Source organism: Astatotilapia calliptera, chromosome 14 (genome assembly GCF_900246225.1).
Source record: "Astatotilapia calliptera chromosome 14, fAstCal1.2, whole genome shotgun sequence".
Taxonomy (NCBI): Eukaryota; Metazoa; Chordata; class Actinopteri; order Cichliformes; family Cichlidae; genus Astatotilapia; species Astatotilapia calliptera.
Genome location: NC_039315.1, coordinates 34,171,005 through 34,180,380, shown reverse-complemented (window position 1 = coordinate 34,180,380; position 9,376 = coordinate 34,171,005). Strand labels below are relative to the sequence as shown.

Genomic DNA, 9,376 nt, shown 5'->3' with positions numbered 1-9,376 from the left:
CAAGGCCCTCGCCCGTGCACAGAGAAACTATCCCGCCCATCGCCTTGAGTTTCTGGCGCTAAAGTGGTCTGTCTGTGACAAATTCAGCCACTGGTTGAAGGGGCATAGCTTTACCGTCTGGACAGACAATAACCCCCTAACATATATTCTCACGAAGCCCAAGCTTCATGCATGTGAACAGAGGTGGGTGTCAAAGCTGTCCCCCTACGACTTCAGCATCAAGTACATTCCTGGCAGTAAAAATGTCGTTGCAGATGCACTGAGCAGGCAGCCATTCGTTCACAACCGTGTTAGTCAGAGACTCATGACTGAACCCTATGCAACCCTGTTAGAGGAGTCGCAACAGGTCAAAGAAATCTCGGTTCAGGATGCATTCAGGCTCAGTGCCAACCACCAAAGTGTTGAGCGTTTGGCCCCTGCAGAGAGCCTAGGGTGTTGTTCCCTGACTAATGATGAAGTTTCCGCAGTCTTCGCAGGCCACGCTGAGTGGGACCAAGGCTCAAAACAGAGAGCAATCTCCTGGTTGACTCAAGAGCTAGATCGGTTTCCCTCACTAGGCCAGAACACCTTGTCTGCCTTCTCGCTCCAGGAGCTACAGGAGGAGCAGAGAGCAGATGTGACACTGTCTCAAGTCATTCCGTTCGTCGTACGTGGTCGGCGTCCATCACGTAGAGAAAGAGCTCACCTGTCGCACAGAGCGCAAAAGACGATGAAACAGTGGGAAAAGTTGAAAGTGTTGGATGGTATCCTGTACAGAGTGAGCAAAGACCTGCTCACTAGCAAAAAGCGCCATCAGTACGTGACCCCATCCACATTAATCAGTCAAGTCCTGTCAGGTGTCCATGATGATGCTGGCCATCAGGGCCAAAGCAGAACTCTGTACCTAGCCAGGCAGAGATTTTTCTGGATCAACATGGAGCATGACATTCGCGAGCATGTCAAGTGCTGTAAACGTTGTGTTGTCAGCAAAACACTCGAGCCTGAGGGGAGGGCTCCTCTTGAAAGCATTAAAACTACCGGTCCTCTTGAGCTCGTCTGCATAGACTTCTGGTCCGCAGAGGATCACAGGGGCAAGAGTGTGGATGTTCTAGTAGTGACTGACCATTTCACCAAGATGGCCCATGCTTTCCAGTGCTCAGATCAGACGGCAAAACAAGTTGCGCGCCAGTTGTGGGACAGATATTTCTGTGTCTATGGCTTCCCTCAAAGGATCCATTCAGACCAGGGCGCCAATTTTGAGAGTGAGTTGATCCAAGAGCTGCTGCAGGTGGCCGGGGTGCAGAAGTCAAGAACGACACCTTACCACCCTATGGGTAACGGTCACACCGAAAGGTTTAACAGGACCTTGGGAAATATGATCAGAGCCCTACCTCCGAGGGAGAAGCACAAGTGGCCTCAGATGTTGCAGACATTGACCTTTGTCTACAACTGCACCGCTCATGAGTCCACTGGTTACGCACCGTTCTTCCTAATGTACGGGCGTATCCCCAGGTTACCAGTGGATGTCATGTTTCACAATGTTGCAAGGGACAATGATGTAACAGACTATGACAGTTATGTAAAAAGGATGAGAGATGACCTCAGAGAAGCACTCGCATTGGCCCAGACTAACACCGGAGCTAGTCAGCAGCGTCAAGCAGACCTGTACAACAAAAAGCAGAAAGGTGTTGACATTGAGGAAGGAGATCGTGTCCTTTTGGCAAACAAGGGCGAACGGGGTCGTAGGAAGTTAGCTGATAGGTGGGAGTCGACCATCTACACTGTGATCTCCAAGAACCCCACATGCCACACGTATCGCATCAGGAACGTCAAGAGTGGACAGGAGAAAGTTGTCCATAGGAACTTGCTTTTGCAGGCTAATTTCCTGCCCATAGAGTCCGAGGGCGAACCAGAGATGTCTTTTGCCAGTGAATCAGAACTCGGCCAGGAGCAGAGTCAATCTGATGGAGAATCCCCTGTCGCTGATCCTGAGGACGATTGTACTGAACGCACAGCCTGTTGGGTGGCTCAGATGACGGATGACTGTGTCCCGGCTCCTAGAGGACCCCAAGAGTGTGACAGTATTGGAGACAGTGTCCATGCGCAGTTGGATGATGAGGAGCATCAGGACAGTGACAGTGCCAGTAGTGAAGTAGCTGCTTACCCTGAAGTAGATGATGACAACAACAGCAGGGCTTGCACTACCCCAGTTGAGGAGGGAACACTACCAAGTATCAGTTACCCTGAAAGTCAGCCAGTCAGCGAGGTTGGGAGCCTCGTGAAACATGGTGGTGTACCCCCAAGTAATGCAGCAGGCCAGATCAGGACGAGAGTGGGTCGAATAGTGAAGCCTGTGAATAGGTTAATCCAGACTATGAAGCAAAGAAACCTACAAACAGGCAATGTAGTGAGCAGCTTTGCCAAGAACTTGTTTCTGTGAGGGCTACTTGTTTTATATGTTGGGTGATTTTCATGTCAGATGTTAACACCTATTTTGAGATTGTCTTCAGCTCAGAGTACTATTCATCATATAGTAGCTGTTACCGTGTTGTTTGTTCAGGATAGTGTATAAGGCACTTTCTCTTGCGAGTAAACATTAGGGGGTCTGGCCAACTTTCTTCTGTTTACTTTCCCCATGAGTTGGGAAACATATTTGTTGCACGTATCACCGGGTAGTGAATTTCCAGATCATTGACAGTTACGAATTGTTATATGTGACGCTCAGTTGCTCACCCTTACCTAACGGGTTTTGAGAAGTTCAGGGGGGAGTATGTAGCTGAGATATAATGTACGAATTGTGAACATTCTCAAAACTGTATTGTACATAGGTTATACTTTTTTATTGTGTGAACTTTATTTTTGTGGAACTAAGGTTTCGTGTGTTATTGTTGAAGTGGGACATTAATCAGTGTAACGCCACCTGCGGCCACATTGCGGGTGTGGGGTTTCCTAGCCAGAGCTGTACGGACTCCACACTGGTGAGGCACGCTTTCTGTAGCTCTTCTCCCTGTACTAAATTATCCATATAAATTCGGTGTATTTGTCTTTGTTAAGTATTGGCTCCTAGGGTTAAAAGCTCTCAAAGTGTTTTCAATCGCTTTGAGTGAGAAAAATGATATTCGGAACTGCGCTTTATCTGTTGTATCATCCGTTTGTGTGGAACTGACTTGTGTTAAACAGGGTGAGGAGAAGCCTGCTGCCGCTGTGTGTGACACTGATTTTGCTGCTGCACTCTGTTTTATAGGTATGTGTAAATGTGTAGTTTTTGTTTTATGTGTATAATGAGCTCATGTCCCGAGGCTGTGCTCTGAGCAGTATCTTCAGCCATGTTGGGAAGAGTTAAAAAGTTGTTTGAATATGTATTATGCAATTGACCTATTTTAATGGGAATTTGAATGTTATACGTTATTGTTAGTGATTCCATAATTGTCTCTGTTTTACCCCACTGTAATATTTGATTTTGAAGTGGCGGTTGTGAAAATTATTATTTTGATAAGTTGTATTTTCTTTTATATGATGCAAGCAGAGCTGTACGGACTCCACACTGGGTGAGGAGAAGCCTGCTGCCGCTGTGTGTGACACTGATTTTGCTGCTGCACTCTGTTTTATAGGAATAAACCCTGTTTCCAGCCAGTCCGTGTCTGTTGTCACAACGCAGTCGACCATTTCACATCTGCTACACTATGCGACTCTTCTATTACTCCCGTTCTCAGCATTTTAGCCAATTCCTTCTGAAGAATTTGCTGCTTATGTTCTGGTAACCTATAGGGCCGTGAATGCACCATCATGCCAGGTTGCATTTCAAAATGGTGCTCTATGAGCATTGTATGGCCAGGCATGGGGAAGAACACATCCGCAAAATGCTGTTGCGTAGCAGGAACATCTGCTCTCTGAGTCTGTGTGAGATGGTGGTGGTGGAATGGTGGAATTTCGCTGCTCATCTCTCTGCTTCACCAGGCTCACCAGAGAAGCGGTTTCAACCCCTCTCCATGTTTTAAGGAAGTTGAGGTAATATACCTGTTTGACTCCTCCCCTGTCTGACTGTACCACCTCATAGTCAACACCACCCACCCGCCATGTGACCACGAAGGGCCCTAGCCACCAGACGAGTAACTTTCCTCTTGAAGTAGGGAGTAACACAAGGACTTTGTCTCCCGGTGAAAATTACCTGAGTCTAGCCCCTCTGCTGTTGACTTTTCTGGGCCTGAAGCTGATACTCTCATGATAACCTACCCGGTGTGTGTAGCTTTCCTCTCAGGTCCATGACGTACTGAATCTCATTTTTTGCCAGGCTTGGACCTTCCTCTCAGTTCAGCTTCCTGCCAAACAGCAGTTCAAAGGGAGAAAATCGTGTGGAGGCCTGGGGCACTGTGAACAACAAAGGGTCTAATCAGAAATCCAAATTGCGTTCATCCTTGTAAATGAACTTATGAATTATGGACTTCGAATTTTTATTCAGCCGCTTCACCATCCCCTCAGTCTGAGGGTGGTAGATGCTGGTCCTAATAGATTTAATACCGAATAATTCATACACTTCATTTAGTGGGCAAGACATGAAAAACGTGCAATGTTCAGTTGGTATCTCTTTTGGAATGCCAACTCGGGAGACAACCTGAAACAGCGTCTGTGCCACACTCTTTGCAGAACTGGTTTGCAGTAGTACTGCTTCCGGGTGTCACGTTGCATAATCCAACAGAGCTAATACAAAGCGATAGCTACATGCACTCCGTGTCATGGAATTTCTATGTGCAGGAAGGAAATGAACTCAAGTGCAGACTCACGGAAACAGAACTAAACTCAAAAATCACTGCTTTATTGCAGGCTTAACAGCGATACAGAATATTACACTAAATTGGTGAATGGTAAACTGAGAGATGAGGAAACAAAGGGAAGATCACACAGCTCCAGGGATGAGACACTGACAACGCAACGCTAAACACAAAGAACACAGGGCGTAAATATAAAAGGCAGTAGCAAGGAAATGAGACACAGGGGGAGCACGGCTGGGAGTATTCAAACCTGAGGAGATCGAGGGAAGCAAAACAGAATACATTAACCTGAGACACTGACCTTCAAAGTAAAACAGGAAATGCACAGACTCAATTTACAAACACAGACTCAGGGGAAATACAGAGACATGGGACCAGGGCAGGCACAGAGACACAGAGCAGAAGGAGCTCAAAATATAACCAAAACCCAATGTGAAATGCACTACACACAGGTACACACACACACAGGTCTTTATCACCAGATTCCACATTTATTTATAGTTTTCCCTGGTTTATGACTGAACACAGTCTGACAGCTGTCGGTCCCAGCTGATTTCCCTCTCCCTCCGCTCCTCTCCGTCTCACTATAAAAAGGGAAGGAAACCATCATCAGTCCAAATCGCCATCAGCTGTTCTCACTGGCATCTCCTGCACCGCCCCGTTGAGCTCACTGCACCACTCCTCCCCTGCAGCCGCGCCCCGGACCACACCTCCGCCACACCCAACCAACCCCAAAGAACATGACAACAGGAATTAACCTTAAACACAAGATAATAACAACCAAAAACATTTATCACAGACTCAGGACCATGACACTCCGGCAAAATGGCCTTGCCAATGCGCTTGAATAGGACTTCCGTTAATTGCAATGGTGCCTCTGGCATGGCGCATGCGCCATTAGCGTGCTGCCTGCTGTAACCCTAATTTCCCTCGGGATGAATAAAGTATTCTGATTCTGATTCTGATTAAGCAGCTGACAGTCCGGGCAGGACGCACCATTGGTGTATATTGGAATCAGTATACTCCTGTACTCGGTTGCCCAGCAAATAAAATCAGGCCATTATTCGCTCTAGAGTTTTATCTCATATGTGCTGCCATGGGGTTATAATGAGCCGCCTGGAAAATCATTTCCTGGTGGCTTTTAGGCCGCCAGGAAACTTGTCGTGTGTCTCCTCTGTGCGACTGTCACGACTCATTCTATAAAGCCTATCATTCTATTATACAAAGCGTAGGTAGGTCCACATGGTTTCAGGGTGTGCCAGGTGAATATCAATTACTATCACTTGGTCAAAGGTAGGTCGTAGGGTGTCATCAGGAGACTGCACCACTGGAAAATCTTCCGTGGGTGTATCACCGGAGACTCCGCTCCAGAGTCAGTGCTCTGACTGCTTGGGGGAAAAGCTTTGTTTGGCCGTTGCGGTTTTGATGGTGCGAAACCGTCTGCCAGATGGAAAAAGGGAGAACAGTGTATGTGAGGGGTGGAAAGTGTCCTTCACTATGCTGTTTGCACGTCGGATGATGTGTTTGTCGTAGAGGTGGGAGATGGGTGGGACAGGGCCTCCAATGATCCTCTCTGCTGTCCTCACTATTCACTGCAGAGACGTCTTTTCTGCAAAAGTGGAGTACCCGTACCAAATAGTGATTTAGCAGCAGAGGACGCTCTCAATGGTTACCTGGTAAAATGATATGAGGAGGGGAGGAGGGCGACTGGCCTTCTTCAGCTTCGGAAGAAAGTGAAGATGTTGGGCTTTCTTCATGATGGTGGTGGTGTTCAGGTTTCAGGAGAGGTCATCTGATATGTGCACACCGAGGAACTTCACATTGGTGACCATCTCAAGAGCAGATTCGTTGATGGGGTGTGGGCCGTTGAGCTCTTCCTGAAGTTAGCAACAATCTCTTTAGTCAGAAGACTAAAGAGATGGTCATGTAGAGAGAGGTTGTTATTCTGACACCAGTCCACCTCCTCTCTGTATTCAGACTCATCATTGTTGGTGATGAGACCCAACACTGATGTGTCATCTGCAAACTTGATTATGTGATTTGGGCTGTACTGTGCAGTACAGTCATGTGTTAGCAGGGTAAACAGTAGTGGACAGAGTACACAGCCCTGCGGCGAGCCTGTACTCAGTCAGAGGACTTTGAAAGTGTTATTTCCTATGAAGACAGACTGAGGCCTATCAGATAGGAAGTCCAAGAGAGTGGTGTTTATTCATGGTAGGTTCAACTTCTTTATCAGGTTCTGAGGAATGACTTTTTTGAATGCTGAGCTGAAGTCAATAAACAACATTCTGACATAAGTGTCCTTTTTGTCGAGATGGGAGAGAGAAAGGTGAAAAGCAGACCAGATGGCATCATCTGTGGAGCGGTTTGGGTGGTAAGCAAACTGTACCAGGTCCAGACTCAGTGGTTTTCATGTGCCATCAATACCAGCCTTTCAAAGCACTTTGTGATGATGGCCGGTAGTCATTGAGGCAGGTCACAGTAGACTTCTTTGGCAATGGGATGATTTTCTTGGTTTTGAGGAATGCAGGTACCACAGCTGAGCTCAGTGATGTATTTAAGATGTCTGTGAAGATCCCTGCGAGCTGGTCAGCACATTCCTGAAGCACCCTGCCAGGTATATTGTCAGGTCCTGCAGCCTTTCGCGGATTTATTCTGTAAAGTGTATTCCTGACGTCTGCTCTGGACAGACAGAGTACTTGGGGGGCATCTTCCGTCCTGGCACTTTGTTCTCTGCCTCAAAACATGCAAAGAAGTCATTCCGTTCATCTGGCAAGGAGGGATCACTGCTGCATGCTGGAGGTGTTGGCTTGTAGCCAGTCATTGTTTGAATGCCCTGCCACATGCGCCGAGTGTTCTTTAAACTTATGAAGTGTGTGTTGATCTTTTCTGCATACTCCTGCTTTGCCACTTTGATGGCCCATGATAGGTCTGCTCTGGCTGTAGTGTAAGCTTCCCTATTGTTGGACTTAAAGGCAGAGTCTCTGATTTTAATCAGGTTGCGTAGCTTTGTAGAAAACCAGGGTTTATGAATTGCACGGGTGATGGCGGTCTTTGAGACAGTGGCATCCTCAGTGCACTTGCTGATGTAGCTTGTGTTGAGATTGTGTTCTCCTCAAGGTCCACAGTGTCTGTTTATGTAGCAGCTTCTCTAAACATCTGGTGTTGCAGATCAGGTATGGCCCCCTCTGGCTATGTTCTCACCTCTCTCAAGGCTGGTCTGATCTGTTTGTTGATGGGTCTGTTGACTGGGGTGAGAAGTATGGAGATGTATTCCGATTGTCCGTTCCTGGATGTTTCCATAAACAAGGTGTAACATGTTATCTCCTTTTGTTCCAAAGTCAATTTTCAGATGAAATTTGGGTAGAACTAATTTACCCAAATTGTGTGACATTATTAAAATCCCCAGAGATAATGAAGAAGCCGTCAGGGTGGGCTGTTTGCAGATCAGTAATAATCTTGTGGAGTTCATTGAGTACTCCACTAGTATTAGCATTAGTGCTAGCACTAGATGAGACATAAACAGCAACGATGATCACCACAGTAAACTCTTTTGGGATATAAAATGGTCTACATCTGACTGCTAAAACCTCCACAAGTTGTGACCAATGCACAGAAACAAATCGCTGCATTCCTACACCACTGTTATTGATGTAAACACACAGTCAACTGACAGGCATCTTACATGATGATAAGGGGTCTCTGTCGATGCGGTAGCTGGCTAGCCCGTCTAGCTGTGTAGCCATGTTTCAGTAAAAATACGAACACAGTATTGTCCTATTTCTTTACGGGAGTGTTGTAGTAGTCTTTAAACAGTCCAGTTTATTTTCTATGCAGTGCACGTGCCGCAGCGATGTAGCGCGCCGCTAACAGAAAATGATTTATTTATTGTGACAGGCGCAAGCTAACTGCAACCTTTATGCATTTTGCCCTTAAATTTGAAGGGGCACTATATGATTGTGGCGGAGGATGATCCGTGGCTCAGCTGCAGGGGTGGTGCAGTGAGCTCAAGGGCCGGTGCCAGCGAGGTTGGAGGGACAGGTGGATGTGATTGTGCTGATGAGGATTTCCTCCTTTCGATGTGGAGGAGCAGCGGCTCTACTCTGAGCCCCTCCCGGATGGCCAAACTTCTCACCCTATCTTTAAAGGAGAGGCGAGCCACCCTTCAGAGGAAGCTCATTCCCGCCACTCGTATCTGCGATCTCATTCTTTCAGTCACTACCCACAGCTCGTGGCCATAGGTGAGGGTAGGGACGTAGATCGACCGGTAAATTGAGAGCTTCGCTTTTACACTCAGCTCTCTCTTCACCACGACGGACCGGTGCAGCATCCGCATCACTGCAGCCGCAGCACCAATCCGTCTGTCGATCTCCAGCTCCCTTCTCCCATCACTCGTGAACAATACCCCGAGATACTTGAACTCCTCCACTTTTGGCAGGAACTCATCCCCGACCCGGAGTGGGCACTCCACCCTTTTCTGGCTGAGAACCATGGCCTCAGATTTGGAGGTGCTGATCCTCATTCCCGCTGCTTCACACTCGGCTGCGAACCGTTCCAGTGCGAGCTGGAGGCCTTCACCCGATGAAGCCAACAGAACCACATCATCCGCGAAAAGAAGAGATGAAATT

At 47.4% G+C, this 9,376-nt stretch overlaps 1 long non-coding RNA gene across 1 annotated transcript; it reads left to right on the top strand.

Annotated features, from left to right (window-relative positions):
* The first annotated feature begins 2,679 nt into the window (after positions 1–2,679).
* On the top strand, positions 2,680–3,653 carry LOC113036810 (uncharacterized). The gene is made up of 3 exons (XR_003274500.1): positions 2,680–2,957; positions 3,160–3,223; positions 3,506–3,653. It is a non-coding gene; the product is annotated as an uncharacterized LOC113036810 (long non-coding RNA).
* Positions 3,654–9,376: the final 5,723 nt, after the last annotated feature.